This window comes from Schistocerca serialis, chromosome 6 (genome assembly GCF_023864345.2).
Source record: "Schistocerca serialis cubense isolate TAMUIC-IGC-003099 chromosome 6, iqSchSeri2.2, whole genome shotgun sequence".
In the NCBI taxonomy this organism is placed as follows: Eukaryota; Metazoa; Arthropoda; class Insecta; order Orthoptera; family Acrididae; genus Schistocerca; species Schistocerca serialis.
Genome location: NC_064643.1, coordinates 115,401,860 through 115,426,812, shown reverse-complemented (window position 1 = coordinate 115,426,812; position 24,953 = coordinate 115,401,860). Strand labels below are relative to the sequence as shown.

The window sequence follows — 24,953 nt, the reverse complement described above, 5'->3', positions numbered from 1 at the left end:
TAGATTATCATGCCCTTCTTCAGTTACGGGTGTATTTTCGTTAGCCCCGTACACGACATTATGCAGTTTCGTTGCGTTTAAAGGTAGCTTCCTCTGACCCAAGAATTAGAGATTTAATTCGCATATCGGGATTATCCTCGTTTACAGCAAGGAGAAGAGCCGGAGCGTAAGGCTTCCATCTTTTGCATCCGCGAAGTTCTGAGAACACTGTCTTCACTGATCACAGTCTCACGAAACCATTGCCACAGACCTTTTGGGCAAATGTGTGTTCACATGAGTCACTGCAACACCACTTCTGTTGTCTTTTGACCGTCTCTTTCCTCCGCTGTGTCTTTGCATAAAGGACCATTCCATCGACGTCAAACTTTCCTCTGATTCTCGAAATTGTAACCGTGACGGTGGTACTGTTCCAAATTCCACTTTCCAAAACTGTCGAACCTCGCGCACATGCTCTCTTTTCCAGTAAGTCTTCAGCGCCTACTTCCGTTTTCCAAACAATAACATTACGTTTATTTTCAATCCTGCAATAAATGGTAGCGTTGCTAAGATCTTCACTGCCTTCTGAATTGCCACCTACAACGCATTATTTTGTCTGTAGCGCTGCAGTCATGGACTGTGCGGCTGGTCCCGGCGGAGGTTCGAGTCCTCCCTCGGGCATGGGTGTGTGTGTGTGTGTGTGTGTGTGTGTGTGTGTGTGTGTGTGTGTTTGTCCTTAGGGTAATTTGTGTTAAGTAGTGTGTAAGCTTAGGGACCGATGACCTTAGCAGTTAAGTCCCATAAGATTTCGCACACATTTGAACATTTTTTGAATATTTTGTCTGTTTTCATTAAAAGAGTGAATTAAAGAGAGTATATATTATTAGAAACACCCTGCATTATACAGTAGTCACCCTTAATTCTTGTTCCACTTACTCTGTCCCGTCTTGCACGTATAATTACCATTTTCAAGACCTAAGTGTTAGCGGCTGGTAAAATGCTTATTATTTCCACGCATTAGGCTTCTCTCCGGCTCGTGTGAAGTAGATGTATCCACTACTGTACTGGCCTTCTAGTGAAGAAAAGACTGCCCTCTGGCAATGTTGGCTTGCAGACCCCGATGGGTAGGATGAACCGGGTAATCGGTTTACTGCTCCGCGCCCAATGGCACCCTTTCGGCGAGATGAGTGACCTGTCTTTAATGTATCTGTTTCGTGATGGTGAATGCACACTGAGGTGACAAAAGTCAAGGGATGCCTCCTAATATCGTGTCGGACCTCCCTTCGCCCGACGTAGCGCAGTATCTCGACGTGCCACGGACTCAGCAAGTCGTTGCAAGTCCCCTGCAGAAATACTGAGCCACGCTGCCTATACAGTCGTCCATAATTGCGAAAGTGTTTTCGGTGCACGATGTTGTGCACTAACTCTCTATTATGTCCCATAAATGTTTGATGGGATTCATGGCGGACGGTCGAATAGTCCAGAACGTTTTTCATACCAGTCGCGAACAATGGTTGTCCAGTGACAAGGAGCACTGTCATGAATAAAAAGTCCATCGTTGTTTGGGAACATGACATCCATGAATGGCTGCAAATGGTCTCGAAGTAGCTGAACATCCAGAGGATCCTGTCCATCCAATGAAAAACACACACCATTATGTAGCCCCCATCATCTTACACATTGCCTTGTTCACAACTTGGGTCCATGGCGAGATTGGGTCTATGCCACAGTCGAATCCTATCATCAGCTCTTACCAACTGAAATCGGGACTGTTCTGACCAGGCCATCGTTTTCCAATCCTCTAGGGTCCAACCGATATGGTCACGAGTCCAGGAGAGGCACTGCAGGTGATGTCGTGCTGTTACCAAAGGCACTCACGTCAGTCGTCTGCTGCCAAAGCCCATTAACGCCACATTGCGGTGCACTGTCTTAACGGATACGTTCGTGATACGTCCCACATTGAAATCTGCTGCTATTTGCGTAACTTGTCTACAAGCACTGACACCACTACACACTGCCGCTGCTCTCGGTCGTTAAGTGAAGGCCATCGGCCACAGCGTTATCCCTGGTGAGAGGTAATGTCTGAAACTTGGTATTCTCGGCACATTCTTGACTCTCTGTATCTCGAAATATTGAATTCCTTAACGATTTCCGAAATGGAATGTGCCATGCGTCTAGGTTCAACTACCATTTCCCGTTCAAAATATGTCAGTTCATGTCGTGCGGTCATACTCATGTCGGAAACCTTTTTGCATGAATCACCTGAGTGTAAATGACAACTCCACCAATGCACTGTCCTTTTATACCTTGTGTACGCGATGTACCGCCATCTGTACATTTCCATACCTCTATCCCATGACATTTGTCATCTCGGCGTGTTGTAATGATGTATGATGAGAGGGGCCAGAGGGTGAAATCCGGTGCCAGAACCAGCCTACTCCTCTCGAACAGCAATAAGGTAGCCGCTGAGCTTAGCGTCCACGTCCACAGTTAACAGTGGCACATGCCCTCGCTCCATCAGCTGCTACGGGAAGGTATGGAATTTAATATACGACACTGGTGAAAAATCTGGCGACTAGAAAATTTGCGCCACCACCTCTCATCATATGAACGACGAAACGCGGTTGGTGAAAAATCCTTCCAGCCCGCATCTCGTGGTCGTGCGGTAGCGTTCTCGCTTCCCACGCCCGGGTTCCCGGGTTCGATTCCCGGCGGGGTCAGGGATTTTCTCTGCCTCGTGATGGCTGGGTGTTGTGTGCTGTCCTTAGGTTAGTTAGGTTTAAGTAGTTCTAAGTTCTAGGGGACTTATGACCACAGCAGTTGAGTCCCATAGTGCTCAGAGCCATTTGAACCATTTTTGAAAAATCCTTCCGACACCAGGATTCGAATCTGCCACTCCACAGGTGAGTGTTAGCGAGCCCGACTGAGGGGAGGATTTGGCCCTGTGTAACGTCATTGCTCACGATTTCACTCCAGACAGAACGGCAGCAACGGGCTCGCTTGCTTCAGTCGTGTGACAAACAGCTGCTGTTTGTTCCACTCCACCTGCAAGCCCTTCCAAACGCTACGTGTCTATATTTTAGTTCGATGAGCTTACTTGTGTATATTCCGAAAACTCATGCTTGCTTCACCTCCCGTAACGCGACAGTGTTTGTTCATATAACGTCATAAGCGCAAGCAGGGAACGTTGCTCCAACAGCGGCAGCTGCTGTAAACAAAGAGCCACGTTCAGTACGTAATATTGCACAATATTTCCGGTTGTGCAATAAAATTACCGTCTGTAGGTGCCCGCAGTATTACTGCGAGGATCAAAACTATTAAAATACGTTGCGTAATATGAGGCACGCTGTGTCTTCTGTGTATATTACAGCGCAATAAACTGCCAACTGCGCATGAGACCCACTGAGGCAAAATCACTGAGCTCGACTACATCGATACGATTTCGTTTTTCAAACTTTCGGAGTTCGTTATTGGTTTTCTTGTTTACTACTACTAGTACAATGATTAAAAAATTAACAAGAGTATTCACTCTAGGATGCACAGAACTATAAAAGACATAAAAGGATTTATAGAATGTCAAGGTGAGTAAGTTAGAAAATGGAAGGAAAATAATGCGGTCCAGGAAATATGAAGAGAGACCTCATACAGATTCGGATGAAGATGTAGCAAAGGTTTTATCAAGTCGGTTAGAGGAATGAAGTGATGAATCATAGGAAAGTGAGATGCGTGCAACCAAATAATCGAACCTAGACTATGATCCTACAATTTGATTGCTAAGTATCGCATTTTTAAACTCTGAACGCGACCATTTCCGCAAAGTATGTAATGTTGTTCCATAGCCGCATAAAGACTCCTGATCATCATCTACCTCGGTTAGTGCGCTCATTAACTTTTCTTTTGTGAATTTTCTTACGCTCTTGATACTACTCTATCAACTATATTTATTTCTATTCTTGTTACAGCGAAGTAAAGCACGTACTGGAGCAGCAAGTGTGTTACACTGTGTTGGAAGGATTTAAATAAGACTGCACAGTACTGTTGACAGTTTTGGGTTGGGTGGAGGCGGCATGCAGAACGACAGTCGTCGCTGCAGATGCCTTTAGCGGTGCGATACGCCGCTGCCCGATTCTCGACGCTTTCGAATGGATGAGGAGAAAGCGACCGCTATGCGTTTATGAAGACCGGACACGGCGGCACGTTTGTCAGCAGTCACGGCAGCTGATACGGAACACCGCTCATTTGGCAGCTAGCAGCCTTGGAGAACTGCACCATCTTGTAGTCTGGGCGTTGACAGTACTTTTTGCGAACGTTACGCATCTTGTGGTGGTCTTCGGCTCCAAGACTGGTTTGATGCAGCTCTCCACATCGGGCTATCGCGTGGAAGTGTCTTCCTCGCTGCACAACTATCGCAGCTTACATAATCTTGAACCTACTTACTGTAGTAAAGCCTTCATCTTGCTCTACTATTGTTACCCCCTTGCACTTCCTTCCATTATATTAACTAATCTGTGTGTGTGTGTCCGTTCTTTTAATCAAGTAGTGCTTAATTTTTTCACCGATTTGAATGAGTAGTTTTTGATTTCTTACTCATTTAATGGTAAGCAGTCCTCTATAGCACTTCACTTTGAACTTTTTCTGTTTGTTGCTTATCCGTAGTTTTTATCGACCGTCTTTCACTCCCTGAGCCTCGCGGGATTAGCCGCGCGGTCTTAGGCGCTGCAGTTATGGACTGTGCGGCTGATCCCGGTGGAGGTTCGAGTCCTCCCTCGGGCATGGCTATGTGTGTTTGTCCTTAGGATAATTTAGGTTAAGTAGTGTGTAACCTTAGGGACTGATGACCTTAGCAGTCAAGTCCCATAAGATTACACACACATTTGAATTTGAATTTTTCACTCCCTGATAACTTCCAAATTTCAAATAGAGTGTTCCATTAAATAAAGTGCAAAGCTTTTCCTAAATCTGAGGAGGAGAAGGTTGCAGGAAGGGAGAGGTGGGGAGGGTGGCTCATACGGAAAATTATGTCGTGGTCTAAGAGGTGCATTCACAATCAAATAGAATAAGTAAAATACGAAACTTAGAGAATAAAAAGTAAGCTACTGAAAAGAATGATCGTTCCTTTATCGTACACAGATAGACCGCTATGCCACACCAAAGCTGGCAACACGAATCGATACCACAGACATTAGCGAGGCCTCACTGAATCTGCAACGCCGTATGGCAGGTGCTCCTCAAGACCACGCCTCCCTTCTCAGCATAGTAGCGCCCTCATACTTAGGTCAATATCATGTAGTCAGCACCATCGTCTGGGGTCAACGAATAGTTAGTTTCACATGAACTGTTCTGTACCTCAAACACTGCACTTCAAGAGAATAGTTTGTTACTTAGTGCATCAAGTTATCGTTGCTACTCAGTGTCATTTGTTATCCAGTACTCCTATGGTAAAGAAAGGTGTCAGAGTTAATTAAATATTTGATTCATGTATGTAATAAAGTGAGCAAATATTTCATGTGTTATAGTTTGATGAGCCTTCTCCCAGAGCAAAGAACCCACAGTTTTGGGGCCAGACTAAACTAGTTTCGCTTAGTCACAATAATCGCTGCAGAAAAATATAATGTGCATTTTATGAAAACAATTGAGACTTTTAAAGGATTTCAGGTATAATACATAATTTTAAAACGCACTGTTGGCTACGAAATCTTTCGCGACAGAGTCCTTGGATAAAAAAGTTCTCGGTTTACTTGCCGCGTCAGATGCGGAGAAAATCCCGAGCTTTCGATGATTACCTCCAGCATAGTTGTCATTGAGCAAGTCTGACTGCCATGAAAATGGCGAGGGACCACGCTACACCGTTGTTCTTCATCAGCAGAAATTAGGGCTGCAGCTCCTCCGAGGGTCACATCTGCATATTGAGAACTTAGGTGGACGGTGACGCACGAGTAAAAATAGCCTACTCTGGTGAGAATTTTGTATGCAGACAGTGTCAAAGTTAGTTTAGCGCTTTCACCGGCTGTCACGTGGGTTAAACTTTCTTTCTCAAATTATAACTGTTTTCTTTATTGTCATTCTGTCACTAACACATAACTGCAGGCCTTAAAGGGCAGTAAAATTGTAATTTTGTCATATGATGACATGGTTGGAGACCGTGGCCGTTATTTGAAGACAAATGTTGATGGTGTTGAGACAGCAACCAGCCACAAATTTACTTTCAGTTCCTTTATTCAAAGGGTACCGTTACCGGCTTCGAATCGTTGTGATTCATCTTCAGACCGTTTTCATGCTTTAATTACAGATTTTCATTGGATGTGACTTACGTGAAATGTTGCCTTGGAGTGTTTGTTTTCATTACATTCGTCCAACAGATGTGAATACATTCCCACTGCATTCTTGTCGTTACACACGTAAATTTTTCTCGCTGAGCACTTAAGATTTGGCACAATAAAGATTTGTAGCATACACGACATGTTTTGATACAATACAAAGTGCTTACAAACATATGAGTGGCAAAGATGCTATGATATATCGTAACATCATGAAGGTGTCCCATGTTTGGAAAAAGATCATAAATTCACTTATGCAACTGAAACGCCTTTTACACTAGTACAGAGAGACATTGATTTTGTGGGCTTTAGAGCGAATACTGTTACATTAATTACAAAGTTGATCCTTTTTTTTTAGTACTGTATAGGTGAGAGCGACACAGACCAGCAAAATGAAATCAATGTAATTAAAACAGCTGCTCATAAAATGGATATAAACCCATAATAATAGAAAAACTCCACAACAAAATGCAGACAAAAACCACAGATCCACGTCACAGCAATCACTTCAAGCCAAATCAGTGTGCCACAAAAGCCAAATGTAAAGAAGTGGAGGTTCGTAAAATTCCAAAAGCAGCGGCGCTTGTACAACGACAAAAGATCTCCCGAAAGCTTAGAGGTGACGGAGGGCATGCTTCGTTTATGTGAGGATGAACGTTACTCTGGTGCTGGGCAACTTGAGACGGCATCCAGTATCTGCCAATCTTCGCGTAATTACATTGTCCAGTCATATTAATGTGACCACCTGCCAAAAGCCTGAATATTCACGTTGTTCAGCGCGGACTGCTGGGAGACGTGCCAGAAGAGAGTACGAGAGTCAGTGAGGTTCTGGAAGGTACCGTCAGGGACGTGGAGCCGTGCCCATTCCAGTCCCATGACCAGCTGCGATAGGTTCCTCGTCCGAGGATCCATGGTGCGAAGAGCTCGATCGAGCTGGTCCCACAGATTGTAGATTGGTTTTTAATCCGCGGAGTTTTGTGGCCATGGGAGTACGGCAAACTTATCTCGGTGCTCTTCAAACCACTCACGTACGCTGCAACCTGTGCGACACGCTGCATTGTCCTGCTGGTAGATGCCGTTGTGCTGAGGGAAAACAAACTGCAAGTAAAGGTGGACATTGTCCCCAAGGATACATGCATACCTGTGCTGATCCACTGTGCGCAGTTGCGGTATTGGAGTGCAAATTCCAGCCTTCGCCACCGATGAATAACAACAGTCAGCATGTGTGCATGAATCAGGCACCTGCAGCCGAGGCTCATACGCAGAAACGCTCACTCAACGGTCGTTGAGATTTTGGTTGCCCACTGGCTCACATGGGCAGTCATTTGCTCAACAGCTGAACGTCTATTCCCAGCACACGTCTCGCCATCGTTCACACATGACCTGCAGCCGCCTAGAACGAAAACAGAACTATGTATACATTAATACTTTCAGCTGCTGACGGGCGTTGATATATATCAACGGGGACACGTGAAAATGTGTGCACCGACCGGGACTCGAACCCGGGATCTCCTGCTTATATGGCAGGCGCTCTATCCATCTGAGCCACCGAGTGCACAGAGGATAGTGCGACTGCAGGGACTATCCTCGCGCAGGCCTCCCGCGAGACCCACATTCTCACCTTATATGTTCCACTCACTACATTCGTAGTGTCCCTACCCAACACACTCATTACTCGTGGAAGACATTCTTACCAAGTTCCGTAAGAGTTCGGGGAATATGTGTGCATCCGCACAGAAGAAGGTCATGGCTGGTATTGTCAGAACTGGTGTCTGTTCTGTCGGACATGTCCGAAAGAACAGGCACAATATCCATATAAGTATATAGTTCTGGCAACACCGGCCATGACCTTCTTCTGTGCGGATGCACACATATTCCCCGAACTCTTACGGAACTTGGTAAGAATGTCTTCCACGAGTAATGAGTGTGTTGGGTAGGGACACTACGAATGTAGTGTGTGGACATATAAGATGAGAATGTGGATCTCGCGGGAGACGTGCGCGAGATAGTCCCTGCAGTCGCACTATCCTCTGTGCACTCGGTGGCTCAGGTGGATAGAGCGTCTGCCATGTAAGCAGGACATCCTGGGTTCGAGTCCCAGTCGGGGCACACATTTTCACCTGTCCCCGTTGATATATATCAACGCCCGTCAGCAGCTGAAGGTATTAATATATAATTCTAATTCCTGTCATCTATGGCCCAGGGTGCACCATAGTCACCTCGGCGCCAGCTTTCGCTGTCGCCATTTTGCTGTGCATGGTCTACGGCGGGAAGGGAACAGTTTAGAAATTTGGATATGCTTCCGCCCTTGGCCAGAAAATCAGTGATCATGCTACTTTGAATGTCAGATGAGTCACACCATTACCGCATTCCCACGACTGCACTGTTTTCGCTTTCCGCCACTTCGTTTCATAAGCCATCCGCTGATAGCGCTGCCATCTGTCGTCTGTGAGAGGTTGTGAAGGTTCACATCGAGCATAGGCGGTGGTCACGTTAATGGACTGTCTACCATCGCATTAGGAACCCAAGTTGTCCTACGAACCTAAGTTTATTAGAACTGCATGTGATTTCATAACTCAAAAAAAGAGGGAGATAGATTACTGTTTAACGTCCCGGGGACATCGAGTTCATTGGAGAGAAATCGGATCAAGGCAAAATGGGAAAGGAGATCTTAAGGTTGACAGTATTACTGATGTATATAATTTTAACAATAATGCGTTTCACATGTCTCTATGAAATTTTAATTTCTTTTCATACGACCAGAAGCCTACTTGAAAACAGAAACATTTTATTTTTATTAAAATCATGATTCAGTATGTCTTAATTAAAATTTCTATAAATTTATTAATTAGGATTTAAATAACATTAAAAACGAGAGCTGTTACTAGAGAGATTCCAAACAGACACTTTGATTACTAGACTTCTACGAAGTTCTAGCTATAGCTTCATTTTGTTCTCTCTGTCTAGGTTGTCCTGTTGCCATTATCTCGTCATGCAATCGGTGTGCTGTAGCTTTTGGTGTTTCATACACGCTCTTTCACTTTTTGTAGTCCTTCTTTAGCCCGTCTAAAATTGATATTGTTTTTAAAGATGTTCCGTTCTAACATGAGGGCTTCGGATGTGATGGACCTCTCAAGATCCTTGCTGGCTTCTTGAACGCATGTTGTGGTTGTCTCGTTGTTCGATAGGTAATCATATATTTGACTGCAAGGTCTGGTTTTGCTCTTTGTCTAAAGGTCTCAGAGATCGTGAACTTCTTTGTTGCTCGTGATAAAAATCTGGTTCCATCTGGCTGCGGATGGTAGTACCCTGTAAGGGCCCTTGCCTAGGTGAAACCTGGTCAGCGTTATCAGAGGCTGATGAAGAATCTCGCCCAAACGGCAGAGAGATCGGATGCACCTAGAGGAGGAAACCCCGAAAAACAATCACTACGAACTAACAGTCCGATCTTATCTTGGAATTTAATTGCTATCCTTACACAACACAAACTTCTTTATTTATTGTTGTTATTATTACGTAATTGTAATTCAGAGAACGCCACAATTGTTTCTGACTTGAAAGCACTGTTTCTATTACGTAAAACAAAATATCACACACACACACACACACACGAGCGCGCGCGCACGCACACGCACACTACACAGAGGGGTCCAAAAAAATTTATCCACTGTTTAAAAGTCCATAACTCGCAAACTAGTTGACTGAGTTGTCTCATCTTTGGTAGTGTAATAATTTGTAGTTCCGGCAATCGCCACAGAAGCGTTGTATTGTGTTTTTGTTTTGTCAGATGACAGTCGCCAGATAGTCAGTGTTTTGTTGCCAGATAGTCAGTGTTTTGTTCTTAGTTGCACCTAGTTACTCGAGCAAATATGGCTGGCGCAAGGCGTACATTCGATGAGCTTCAGAAGCTTCAGACATCCATTTTACTTGCCATCCGAGACTTGTATGGTGACGGAAGAGTTTGCCTTCAACAAGATGGTGCCCCAGAACACTACCAAAATCGTGTTAGGGCGTATCCCGACGAAAATCTACCAGGAAGATGGATAGGCCGTAGAGGTGCTGTGGAGTATCCACCACGTTCCCCAGACCTAACTCCTCTGGACTTTTACCTGAAGGACGTCGTTCATCGAAAATGCCACGCACACTGAATGAACTTTGAGAATCCATCGTACATTCATGTTCAAATATGCAACTGAACCCGTTGCAGTCAGTAGTTCGTGCTGCAGTTCGGCTGCATCGTTTGTGTGTGGATGTTAATGGTGACCATTTCGAACACCTACAGTGATGTCTTTAAGTTGTACTTTAAGCTAGACTTTCACCAAAAATGAGACAACTCCGTCAATTAGTTTGCAAGTTGTGGACTTTTAAACAGTCGATACATTTTTTTGGACCCCTCTGTATATACGGGCCACTGATGATTTGTTTTTATTCTGTTGCGCGTAGACAGACCTAACGTGAACATCATCAATTAACTTGACAGATGGTTTTTTCGTCCCTTTTCTTGAGAATTTTTCAGTAGTGGTTCAGGAAACTAATGTCCCGGCAACGACCTCGAAATCCAAAATCGAAGACGGTCAGACCGTAAGGTGCCCCTCTCAGAGGCGAAGAGTGCGTTTGAGCTCTGAACTGCCAAAGAGCCCAGCCGTGCGGACCATTCTGGGCCCGCACAACCGCGCCTCAATGAGCAGTGAGTAGCGACGCTCTGCAATGAAGAACTGTTTGTCGGCGAGTGCGTGCGGGGTGGGGAAAGTGGGCTGAAAGCGGCGCCGCATTCCGCGCCCGCCCCGCTATGGAAACCTGCCCGCCGGCCAGCCGCGGAGAAACACAACGGCCTCTCCTCTCCTCTCCTCTCCAGTCTCCAGCAGTAGCAGCAGCAGCAGCACAGGCCGCTCCGACAAACCGCCAGCTTTCTCTTCCCTGACAACAGGCGCCGTATGTATCCGTCTGTGTGGCCCTCTCGATTCGGGCTACCCGTGGTTTTCCTAAACCGTCCGGGCGAATATCGTGTTAATGAAGACACGGGCAGTGATGTGAAATGCCTAGGCATTTATAAGTTGGAGGCAGTTGCCCAGGGTAAATGCCTGGTCAAATGCCCAAAATTCCTAAATGCTCGATCATTTATGCATTTTAAAGATTAGGTGATAAACGGCGCTTACAAGAAAAAATGAAGCTGATGTTTTGTATTGGAAAAGGCAGCAGCACTGCTTCTTTAGTGCTTGGGTAACCAAGTTGTAAAAAGTTGCTTGAGCGTTAGGAGAGAGTTATTAGGGGAAATAAACTGGACTATAAACATAAAAAAAATGTTCAAATGTGTGTGAAATCTTATGGGACTTAACTGCTAAGTTCATCAGTTCCTAAGCTTATACACTACTTAACCTAAATTATCCTAAGGAGAAACACACACACCGCCGGCCGCGGTGGTCTAGCGGTTCTGGCGCTGCAGTCCGGAACCGCAGGACTGCTTTGGTCGCAGGTTCGAATCCTGTCTCGGGCATGGGTGTGTGTGATGTCCTTAGGTTAGTTAGGTTTAAGTAGTTCTAAGTTCTAGGGGACTTATGACCTAAGATGTTGAGTCCCATAGTGCTCAGAGCCATTTGAACCATTTTTTTGAAACACACACACCCTTGCCCGCGGGAGGACTTGAACCTCCGCCGGGACCAGCCGCACAGTCCATGACTGCAGCGCCAAGACCGCTCGGCTAATCCCGCGCGGCAATGTAAACATAACTTTTTATATTTTTGATGAGGCCAATTTTATCTTTACAGCAGTGCAATCATACGAAAGTAGATAAAGAAAGGAGCAGAATAGAAACTATAGTGTCTCAAATGTCGCTATATCTGGTAATACTGTAAACAATCTAATGTTTAAGAATACATTTATCATCAAGAACCACACGCCGGCTGTTTAATACATTGAGTAATAATTTTTTTTTACAATAATCATTCTTCAATAATATTCAGAGATTTGAAAAGGATTATGAAGTGTTGGGGATTGGGTTGTTTGGTGAAAGAGACCAAACAGCGTGGTCATCGGTCTCATTGGATTATAAAAGAAAGTCGGCCGTGCCCTTTGAAAGGAACCATCCCGGAATTCGCCTGGAGAGATTTAGGAAAATCACGAAAAACCTAAATCAGGATGGCCGGACGCAGGATTGAACCGACGTCCTCCCGAATGCCACTGCGCCACCTCGCTCGGTATAAAGTGTTTTACATTACAAAGCAATGTCATAAGGACTATGTTTTTTTTTGTCCGTTATCACTACACAGCTGTTCGACGCAGTGTGTGTGTGTGTGTGTGTGTGTGTGTGTGTGTGTGTGTGTGTGTGTGCGCGCGCGCGACTGTCCGAGTGTGAAGGGGACAGGTCGAGAGCGAAGAGTGGAACTCGTAAAAAGAAAAAAGGGCATTATTTATAATAAGCAGCTGTCAGCAACACGCCTTCATCCTTGGTACAGCAAGCTGGAATGTTATTAAAAAAAACACGCTACTTTTTTATAAACGCCCAGATTCTGGGCACTTAAAAGTGGTTTAGGCAAATTCCCAGGCAAATCCCCAGTTATAAATGATGTCGTGCCCACTGGGCATTTGGCCGACCCACATCCATAAACACACGCTATCTCTGTCTATATCTACATTAATACTCCTCAAGCCTCCTGGTGGTGTGTGGTGGAGGATATTTAGCGCCCTACTAACTGAGACCCCCCCTCCCCCCCCCCCCCCTCCATCCCATCCCTGTTTCACTTGCGAATGGCGCGTGGAATGAATGATTGTCGGTAGGCATCTATATTAGCTTTAGTTTCTCGAATTTTCTCGTCGTGATCATTTCGAGAGATGTGTGTGGATGTGTGTGTGTGTGTGTGTGTGTGTGTGTGTGTGTGAGGAATTAAAATGCTGTCCGACTCGTCCCGAAATTACAATACTAAACCACTCAGAGATGCATAGCGCCTCTCTTGTAACGTCTGCCACCGAAGTTTGCTGAGCATGTCTGTAACGGTCTCGTGACGACGAAACGATCCCGTGACGATACGCGCCGCTTTTCGTTGGATCTTCGCTACCTCTTCTGTCGGTCCTACGTTGCAAGGATCCCAGATTGATGAGCATTACTCAAGAATCGGTCGAACAAGCGGCATGTAAAGCCATTTCCTCCGCGGATGATTTACATTTCCTTAAGATTCTTCTACCTTTCCTTAAGATTCTTCCTATGAAGCTGTACGCCATCTGCTCCTCCTACTATTCTTTTTATGTGATCATTCCACTTCAGGTCGCTCTGGATAGTTAATGCTAGAAATTTTTCGATAGATACCGTTTCCAGCAATTTGTCGTAAATAGTGTAGTTGTACAGTACTGGATTTCTTTTCCTATTTGTGTACGTTCGGCGGCGTACCACCAGAGCCTGCATCATTCATCAATCCTCTGTAGGTCATTTTGCAAGTCGATACTGTCTTCTGGCGTTACTGCTTGGTTATAGACAACAGTCTCAGGAGAATCCGACGCTTTCAACTAGATAATTTATGTACATTGTAAACAATAACGGCTCTATCGATTTTGTTCCGTTAAGAGCGACGTGTTCAGTTCTATCCGCAAGGAAGTCTTGAATCCAGTCACGAATCTATTCCGGTACTCGGCAATCTAGTACTTTTATCACTAAACGGTAGCGCGGGACGGTGTCAAATGCCTTCCTGGAGTCGAAAAACACGGCATCAATGTGAGTACCGTTGTCTGCAGCGCTATGGATCTCTTGGAGGAACAGAGCGGGCTGAGTCTCGCAAGATCTCTGTTTTACAGAAGCCATGTTGATTTTTATAGATTTTCGTTCTCCAAAAGTGTCATAATTCTTGAGCATAAAACATATTTATATGGACCACAGGTTTTGACCAAAGTCAGAGGTCATCCTAGAATCAGTATCTAATAAAAGAAGACAACTGCGTAAGATGTAAGATAGTACAACTCTGCTACAAATAAAAATAAAAAAAAGTTGAGATCTACGTGCAGCTTATTTCAGATGTCCTCCCCCCCGTCCCTCCTTCCTTCGTCAGTAACATAGAATCCCGAATCAGGAACTCCTTTTCTGATACTTTCTGAGTTACGATGCCGTAAAAGCAATTCAGAAATTAGTGTTGTGCAAGGGTGGAAACTGAATTCCAGTATTAGTTCGGGCTGTTTGCCCAAAATGATTGTTGCTCGTGATGACTCCCCTAGGTTCTTGTGATATCTCTGCAAATATTCCTGTGGTCGTTGATTATCCAGTGTACAAAGTCTGCACTACACAGCCCGCGCTGTTCAAACTCGATACAGTACATGCATAGCATTCACGCAGCTTGTCAGTCTGAACACTGTAGTTTTAACGAGTTTGGGTGGGCATCCTCCGCAGCAAGCACAGAAATACTTGTTTTGTAAATAAAAACCATCTTTTCTTATTGCACTGTACTTTATTTCTCCAGACGCGTTTCGCCTTTTTCACTTTAACGCATCATTAGTGCCATCTACAGTGATACAGTTTTGTTTTAATGTCTATTATCTGCAGCTTATGAGGGAATTCACGTCTCGTTTTTCACGTAAATAAGTGATTACTTACAATTCTTTGCGAGAGGAAACCCAGATGTCAACCAAAAACGCGAAGAACTGTAAGAACCACTAATTTACGAAAAAAACGAGACATGAACTGTTTTATAGTGTACAAATAACACGTATCAAAACAAAATTGTAACATTCTAGATCCCACTGACGATGCGTTAAAGTGAAAAAGGTGAAACGCTTCTGGGAGAAATAAAATACAGTGCAGCAAGAAAATCTGGTTTATATTTACAAAACAAATATTGCAGTCTTAAGGTTAATGTTCTGAATATCAGCTCGCGTTGAAAATGAATGCGACACCTTCGGTTAAGAGTTTCTTTGTCCACCGTACATACAGAAATTAGAACACGTATCACCGCAAAAATAGTTTTTTAACGTCGTCCAAGAACACACTGTACACTGGCACTCACACGGCACATCAACCATCACCCGTTCTCGCTGTACAGACTTGGCTGTTGTTTCCCTTCCGACTTTCAGCTCAACACATCTCGCTTAACATTACGCCAAGTACAACGCAAACTCACTTGTCACAGATACAAAATTCCACAAAGAATAAAGTTACAAAATTCATCCTGTATATAAATCTTCGAACATCCCAAAAAAAGGGAAAGAAGAAAGCACAAGAATATGTAAAAAACTATCGTGTCGTACCGTTACCTTCACAAAAACGGCCTTGGAAAGAAGTCCGACAAAAACCGTTTTGGCGTTTAGCACTTCATATTTGTGTCACAGTTGTACCTACTTACACAGCATGAACTTCAACCGAAAACTTACAAAGTAACGGTCGTACATTTACTGACCAATTCAGATAACGATTCTCGACGTCTGTACTGTAATTTGGTGTTGCAGTCTCCCAATGATGATGGTAATATTCACACTGAAATGCTCGTATTAGCTTATGAAGCTTGGCTGCATCTATCAGAGCATGTGAACTAGAGTAGCAATCGACGCTGGAGTTCTGAAAATTTCCCCTCAGTTATGAAAAGGCCGTGCGTCAAGGGAAATCAGTGGCCCGGTATGCAGTTTTTCCGCTGACCTCTCTGATCCACGACGCGTGTTTCTTGCTTCAGGACTTGCCGCTACGCCATCGCATTACCAGTAAGCCTCACAGAAATGGAGTTGCGCGTCTAAGCTTCTAAATCTCTTCATCTCGCAGTACAATATTGTAGTAACATCCGTTTCTTTTTTAACTAGCGTTGGAGTCCATTTCTTACAAGACGCGAAAGTGGCCGTGAGCCTTATAAGCCTCATCACCACAATTCATCCTGTGAGGTACATTTGTTAATTGTGCCTTGAATTACGATAGGAATATTACAATTAATAAAATGTTAGGGGCTATTATGCCATTGCCGAATGGATTTCAGCTTAAAAGCCAACGTTACGTCCCTGTCTGCGGAGGACATTTTCATGGACGATTGTAGCCTCTTTGAACGTCCGTTTCACACACTGACTCGCTACTGAGAACAGCAAAATTCCGCTTCCGCGCAGTAGCATGACGTCGCATGTTTCGACCGCTATTGGCCGTTGTCGACTGTCTTCATCCGCTGTTGCTATCCTCCCATGATAGAAGAATGGTACACATCTTCTTCAGCATAGGAATCTAGATGTCATGCAATTTCACGGCCTCCTCCTTCCTCCTTCCTGGGATGTTTTACACTCTCTGATCTGTCAATCTTCCCTATTCTGTAGTTGCCATTGTGCTCTTCAACTCGTGTTAAAAGAAAAGAAATAAAATCTTGCTTGTCGTCTATCTGCTAACGACGATGACGAAGTGAAGAAAGAGCTTTAGCGATTTCAGTACATGTGAGTGTGGAAAAATTCGGTAAGCACTGAAAGGTAAGACGAGAGAAAAGACTCGACTAAAATTTTATCAGACTATGGCCGCATCATCATTGATCTATGGAAACCAGACGTGGCTGAATAAAACAAAGTATCAAAATAAAATACACCCGTTTGAAATGTGGTTAGTCACATCAGCGAAGGGATACTCCCTAAAAGACAAAAACTCAATGAAGAGGTAAATAATAAGTCTCGTTGAATGACAGAATTTCTCAAACCAAGAGAAAAATGGGAAACCCACAGTTTTAGAATGGAGTGCAATAGAATTCGGGAGCTTGCCCTTAAATATCATACTACTGGAAGAAATGTTGGTGGACCCATGAAGAGAAGTCAGGAAAACTGAGGACGGAACAGGCTAACAGCCTAATCCTGACCCACCCGGTGAGCCCCTTCTGGGACAGGGTAGGTACACCGATTCTGGATCGGACCCGCCCTGCAGATTACGGGCGTGGGATCGGTGTTTCGTTCAGCCTGGATGTGGTTTTTAGGCGGTTTCCCACATCCCACTAGGTGAATACCGGGCTAGTTCCCATGTTCCGTCTCAGATACACGATACGAAAACATTTTTAAAAAATTCTCACATTTGCACACAGAATTTATTCTGAATGCTGACAAAACGGTTACATTGCTTCCAGCCAAGAGGATGAATTGGAGATTGATAACCTTCGCAGTCTGTTCTCCTTAATCACTCAACCAATCAAAAATGGTTCAAATGGCTCTGAGCACTATGGTACTTAACATCTGAGGTCATCAGTCCCCTAGAACTTAGAACTACTTAAACCTAACTAACCTAAGGACATCACACACATCCATCCCCGAGGCAGGATTCGAACCTGCGACCGTAGCGGTCACGCTGTTCCAGACTGAAGCGCCTAGAACCGCTCGGCCACAGTGGCCGGCTCAACCAATGAAGCCTAATACAGGAAGAGGAAGTGTGAGGGCTGAAAGCGGTGTTACGCGGAATGAGCGTGATATCGCTTAATTTGCACAGCAGTAAGACAGCGATTTCGCTTAGTCACCACTACGCTAAAATTAGAACAATTCGAACCACGCGCTAATGAAACACGAAGACGTCAGCGACCGTCTCGGATCTACGATATTTCCGAATCAGGGCAAAAACTTCATAGTCGGTTTGAGATAGGGCGTCGAAAATTTTTTAAAAATCGATTTCTCAAAAATATGTTCACTTTGTAGCGCACACCTTTCTAAAGTGTTTGATATATAAAACATGTATATTGGAGGAAATGTAAGACTTGTTGTTTGGTGTTTAGCGTTCCGAAGTGCAGTGTCACACCTCTTCACACGGCAGTCTCCTGTGGCACGACACTGTATTTCGCTCTGTGTAGCTGGAACGTGTGTATTTTGTAATGGGAGCCATCAAACCTGCATTCAGGACAGTGGAAATTAAAATGTCCTGTGGTGCCCCTCCTTAGTAGTGTTGCGATCTGACAAAAATTTTATGCCAAAATTTCATTTCCTTGGATACTCAGAGAAGATAATATGTAATCTTTCTCACCCGTTATTTTTGTTAGTCGTTTACTTCCACTCTGGTAGTCTGAATCTATGGATTTCGCTAGTAATTATAACAACGCTGATCATTCACACTCTAACCCAACCGCATAAACAAAGAGCGGTTGACATTCAACCGTTGGGGTTTAATTGGCTCAGCTGGTATAGCCTCGTCCCCTTTTGGTTGCGGGAAACTTCTTTTATTTTAAGATACGACGGGGTAAATGAAATGTGGTGCTACAGAAGAATGCTGAAAATTAGATGGGTAGATTACATAACTAATGAGGAGGTGCTGAATAGGATTGGGGAGAAGAGGAATTTGTGGCACAACTTGACTAGAAGAAGGGATCCGTTGGTAGGACATGTCCTGAGACATCGAGGGATCACAAATTTAGTATTGGAGGGCAGGGTGGAGGGTAAAAATCGTAGAGGGAGACCAAGAGATGAATACACTAAGCAGATTCAGAAGGATGTAGGTTGCAGTAGGTACTGGGAGATGCAGAAGCTTGCACAAGATAAAGTAGCATGGAGAGCTGCATCAAACCAGTCTCAGGACTGAAGACCACAACAACAACAACGACGGGGATTCCCCTGGCGGAGACATCAGATACACTAAGCACGCATTAAAATTCATCTTATGATTCGTTCAGAAATCAACTTAGAATGTGTTAAAAAACCAACAGAGATGCGTTTCAAAATAACTTGAATAATCGATAGACCGACGTGAGCTGGATGCTATACGCCCTGTTAAACAAAGTTGTTTTTTCAAGAATCTGAATTTGGCGCCCACTGAAATTGCCGCCGGTGCAGGTACCCCGGTTTGCCGCCGTCCCCCCCTCCACATCCGGGCTTGAGCAGTGCTACCGGTACACAATCTACACTCGGCCACACACGGGTACTGTGACCTGCCGGTTACAGTTGTGGTCAGAGTGATGTATGGAAACCGCAGAGAACCTGAAGAGTGGTGTCGTTCCCGCTGCGCCCCCTCGCCGGCCGGCAGCACTGCAGCAGCAAGGCTGTGAGAGCTGAGCTGAGCTGAGCTGAGGTGAGGTGAGGTGGCCCATGGGTAGCAGGTGATGGCCCGTTACGGCTAGGGCGTGAGCTCGTTAGCCCGGCCCGTCCACTTGCCCAGGAATGCCTGCCTCCTCCTGGTCAACACGGCGCCGCTTGCGCGCTACACGCCTGCTGCGCTACCAGGGTTGTCGCCTCACGGTCCATAAACACAGGCGTTTTGGACTGACAAGGGGAGGCCACAGCTTTACTTGAAACTTTCTACACCTTTACTACGTCATTAAATCAACATACTGTGCAAGTAGCAAGGTGCACTACTGTGGCAATTCCGAGAAAAACACCAGAGACGTCGTACGCGTCTGTTAGTGGTTTATGTACCTCTGCGTAAGTACCGTATGTCAGAGTTCATGGTGGTCAAGTGATTAGCGTTCGACCTTCGTAAGACTAACGTGTATGAGGCGTCGGTTCGACTACTCCTCGAACTTCTTTATTAATCTACTTTTTTCATCACTGGTTATATTATTCAATTTATATGACATTTGAGACGTAATATAACAAAAAAATTTGTTTTCCACTTCTGTATGACAAATAATATCCCGAAACGTCTGATGTCGAGAGCACATGCTGTCCCATACTGTGGTTGGTTGGTTTTGGGGAAGGGGACCAGATAGCGTGGTCATCGGTCCCATCGGATTAGGGAAGGATGGGAAAGGAAGTCGGCCGTGCCCTTTCAGAGGAACCATCCCGGCATTTGCCTGGAGTGATTTACGGAAATCACGGAAATCCTAAATCAGGATGGCCGGACGCGGGATTGAACTGTCGTCCTCCCGAATGCGAGTCCAGTGTCTAACCACTGCGCCACCTCGCTCGGTGTCGCACACTATGACTTACTATATTATATTATAAATACTATATTATCCTAGGCGCGCAGTCCGGAACCGCGCGACTGCTACGGTCGCAGGTTCGAATCCTGCCTCGGGCATTTCTTCAAATGGCTCTGAGCACAATGGGACTTAACTTCTAAGGTCATCAGTCCCCTAGAACTTAGAACTACTGAAACCTAACTAACCTAAGGATATCACACACATCCATGCCCGAGGCAGAATTCGAACCTGCGACCGTAGTGGTCTCGCGGTTCCGGACTGTAGCGCCTAGAACCGCTCGGCCACGCCGGCCGGCTCGCCCGATTCTTGAGTATTGTTCGTCCATCCGGGATCCCTATCAGGTGCCGGCCGTGGTGGCCGTGCGGTTCTAGGCGCTTCAGTCCGGAACCGCGCGTCCGCTACGTTCGCAGGTTCGAATCCTGCCTCAGGCATGAATGAGTGTGATGTCCTTAGATTAGTTAGGTTTAAGTAGTTCTAAGTTCTAGGGGACTGATGACCTCAGATGTTAAGTCCCATAGTGCTCAGAGCCATTTGAACCATTTGAACTCTATCAGGTAGGACTGATAGAGGAGATAGAAAGATCCAACGAAAAACGGCGAATTTCATCCTGGGATCGTTTAGCTGGCGAGAGAGCGTTACGGAGCTGCTAAACAAACTCTGTTGGCAGACATTAGAAGAGAGGCGTTATGCATCACGGTGAGAATTACTATTGAAATTTCGGTGCAGCACTTTTCAGGAGGAGTCGGGCAAGATATTACTTCCCCCGACGTACATCTCGCGTATTGACCGCGAGGCGAGAATTCGAGAAATTAGTGCCAATGCAGAGGCTTACTGACAATGATTCTTCCCACGCACAATTCGCGAGTGGAACAGGGTTGGAGGGATCAGACAGTTGTACCGAAAGTACCCTCCGGCACACACCATTTGGTGCCTTGCAGAGTATGATGTAGATGTCAAGTCGCATCATTTTTTATCGAGGTTTGACATGGGCTTTCCACGCCTGTCCCTCGTCCTTGGCCGGCCGAAGTGGCCGTGCGGTTAAAGGCGCTGCAGTTTGGAACCGCAAGACCGCTACGGTCGCAGGTTCGAATCCTGCCTCGGGCATGGATGTTTGTGATGTCCTTAGGTTAGTTAGGTTTAACTAGTTCTAAGTTCTAGGGGACTAATGACCTCAGCAGTTGAGTCCCATAGTGCTCAGAGCCATTTGAACCTCGTCCTTGAAAATTTAATTACAAATAGTAGATAGTCAAACAGCATATGAAATTCACTACAATTTCATGAAAATGTAATTGGGGCTTATTGATTGTATTACCTCTCAAATGTCATATAAGTTAAATAATGTGGCCAGTGACGCAAAAAATATATAAATTTCAGAGTTAGCGGGATTCGAACCGCCGCCTCGTCCACGACGCTCTTGCTAAGCGTGAACGCCAACCACATGACCACAGTGGCTTCTTACAACCGACACCTCTGCACAGAGACACATTTACATAATAAACGCGTAAAACTCCCCTTGCTCTTTTCCCGGAATTGCCAGAGTAGTGCATCTTTACTTGCACATTACGTTGTTTCAATGTCCTGCTAAAGGTGCATAAAGTTTGAAGTAAGTCCTTAGTCCCAACGTCGTGGCCTCCCATGTCAGTTTCTAAAAGTACACGTCACTCAGTTCTGTACATTGACCAGCCTGCAAAGGAAACCAACAAGAAATTTGGAAAGAGAAATAAACTTCCGCGGGGAAAGAGAAAAACTTTGAGGTTTGCCGACGACGATGTATTTCTGTCAGACAGCAAAGGACTTGCAGGAGCAGTTGAACGGAATGGGCAGTGCCTTGAAATGAGGGCAATGGAATGTGTGAGGCATTGCAATTGCTACGAGAACAGATTAAACGTTTTTGAAATACGACAACGCGAAGTTAATTATTTCTGGACTTAGCTGTGAGTTTTACGGTGACTTCTTTTTGAGTGGGTGCCAGAGAGACACTAGTTTAATGTAAGGTCTTCAGATGGGGTTGATCGCGAACACTAGGTCGGCGGAAGTATTACGAAGAAAGCCAAGTAGCGCACAGAATTTTATGATGGCGTGTCGGAAAAATATTGAACAGTAATTCGCAGGTAGGGAACGCCGTCCAGCATTGAAGCATTCTTGAAGATTGAGGTGTTATTCGAATTCCGTAGCATGCTTTCGTTACCGTAATTCAATCATATGTTTCGACAAAGGATAGTATAAACTAATAGCGGCACCTCAATACGTTGCGCTTAACTTCACCAACCGACCATCAAATAATACTAATGATGAAACAGTGCTCCATCGACAAGGAGAGGAGTAATTAACAACGAACTGGGCAACCGGAAGGAACCTCAAAAATGTAGTCGAATTAAATCAGGCGATGCTGAGGGACTCCCATTAGGAAATGAGAAACTAAAAGCAGTGGACCAGTGTTGCTATGGCAGAAGTAGATGTGTGGCTCTGAGCACTATGGGACTCAACTGCTGAGGTCATTAGTCCCCTAGAACTTAGAACTAGTTAAACCTAACTAACCTAAGGACATCACAAACATCCATGCCCGAGGCAGGATTCGAACCTGCGACCGTAGCGGTCTTGCGGTTCCAGACTGCAGCGCCTTTAACCGCACGGCCACTTCGGCCGGCGGCAGAAGTAGAGACGACAGAAATGCAGACTAGTTATAGCAAGGGATGCGTTTCTGAAAAAGAGACATTTCGAAACATTGATTATAAATTGTTAGAAAGTATTTTCTGAAGCTTTCTGTGTAGAGTGTAGCAAAATGGTTCAAATGGCTCTGAGCACTATGGGACTCAACTGCTGAGGTCATTAGTCCCCTAGAACTTAGAACTAGTTAAACCTAACTAACCTAAGGACATCACAAACATCCATGCCCGAGGCAGGATTCGAACCTGCGACCGTAGCGGTCTTGCGGTTCCAGACTGCAGCGCCTTTAACCGCACGGCCACTTCGGCCGGCTAGAGTGTAGCATTATACGGCAATGCAACGCGGACGGTAAACAGTTCGGACCAAAGAGAATAGAAACTTTTGAAATCTGGTGACACAGAAGAATTGTGAATATTATATGAGCGAACCGTATACTTAATATAGAGGTACTGGATCGAACTCGGGCCAAAACAAATTTTTGAGGGCGTGGTTAGCAGCGCCCGTACAAATTTCCAGTCTTTTCTCTGCCCAGTCTCGCCACTTTTCCCGAATGATGATGGTATGTTGAAGAAAACACAAACACCCAGTCCCCGGGCGGAGAAAATCGCCGACCCGGCCGGGAATCGAACCCGCGACCCCGTGATAGTCAGCAACGCTAGACCACGAGCTGCCATCAAAATCGTTTTATGGTAGGACTAAAAGAAGGTGCCGGATGATATGATATATCCTGAGACATTAAGGTATTGTGAGTTTGGTAATGGAGGAATGTGAGTGGACATGTAAAAACTGTGGCGGAAGACAAGGAGCTGACTGCAGTCAGTTGATTAAAATCGATGTAGCTAATTGCTTGGGTTGCGTGTTTGTGTGTTCGTGTGTGCGTGTGTGGAGGGGATGAATTATTACATCCGTAGCCGGCCGCTGTGACCGAGCGGTTCTAGGCGCTTCAGTTTGGAACCGAGCGTCCGCTACGGTTCGTAGGTTCGAATCCTGCTGCCTCGGAAATGGGTGTGTGCGATGCCCTTAGGTTAGTTAGGTTTAAGAAGTTCTAAGTTCTAGGGGACTGATTACCTCAGATGTTAAGTCCCATAGTGCTCAGAGCCATCTAAACCATTACATCCGAGGCTCAGTGGCTGTCTGACAAACTACAAATTCGAATGTTCGCTTTTCCCTTCACGGCCTTTTTTCTGTCTGTTCCAGCTTGCTCCTCCTATGGCAGTGATTTGTCTCTGTTTATTCCGTTCGACTAAACTTGGACCTCAAGCGCCATCGGGGGCTGTGACCATTTGCTGAGCGAGGTTGCGCGTTGACAAGACACTGGACTCGCAGACAGGATTACAGCAGTTCAAGTCCCCGTCAAGTCATCCAAAAATAGGTTTTCTGTGCTGTCCCTAAAAGCTTTACGGCAAAAGCCGGATTGGTTCCTCGGAAAAGAACGCAGCCGATATCCTTTCCCAATCCGAGCATGTACTACGACCTTCTTGCCATTGTCTAGACGTTGAGTATATTATTCCTTTCTCCTGTCACCAATTACCAGCCGCCCCCAAAACATAGCATCGACAGCAATATGTCAGTTTCGATAATTTTGCACAGGTTACCCGTCTAAGCTCGAACTCTCAACCCAAATGTGTCACGTGTTTGTTACACTCAAAGCTCTTCTTTCACTTAAAACACCACGTGACAATCAGACTTTTGTATTTTTTTCTGTTTATTGGCCGTGAAGTTCAGAAATTAAATATTGATCCTCCGAAGCAATGCAACTCTTAAATATCCTAGAGAAAATAGACTTTGAAGTTTTTCAAGCGTCTTTAACACCCTTACGTGAGGGCGATCATTTTGACATGTAGTATGGCTCTGTGGTTGAATTGCAGAGTTTTTGGCAATAATGCCTTTAGGTTGTTTTTTTTTTTTACTGTTGTCTACTTTGATAAAACGAGAAACTTCGACTTACAAACCTTCTGTTTCACATCTCATCACTTTTAAAGCCATGCCTTTTAAGCTATAATTGTTAGAGTTATGTGAACGGATTCAATTAAAAACGGCTTATCTTAAAATAATTCAAAAAAATAAAAAATGGATTCTTGCCATGTGGGACTCCTTGTTTTGATGCCCGGCCGGTGAAAGGTTTTAAACAATGGTACATGTTCCTGACAACGGCCTTGCAGGAGGGAAGTTGGCAATC

The 24,953-nt window shown here is 45.0% G+C and overlaps 1 protein-coding gene and 2 non-coding genes across 3 annotated transcripts in view; 2 read left to right on the top strand and 1 right to left on the bottom strand.

Annotated features, from left to right (window-relative positions):
- LOC126483882 (hillarin) overlaps positions 1 to 24,953 on the top strand; it is a 553,379-nt gene that overhangs the window by 37,707 nt on the left and 490,719 nt on the right. The gene's annotated exons all lie outside the window — the stretch shown is intronic.
- On the bottom strand, positions 7,775 to 7,849 carry Trnai-uau (transfer RNA isoleucine (anticodon UAU)). The gene has a single exon. It is a non-coding gene; the product is annotated as a tRNA-Ile (tRNA).
- Positions 8,328 to 8,402, top strand: Trnat-ugu (transfer RNA threonine (anticodon UGU)). Its single transcript has one exon. It is a non-coding gene; the product is annotated as a tRNA-Thr (tRNA).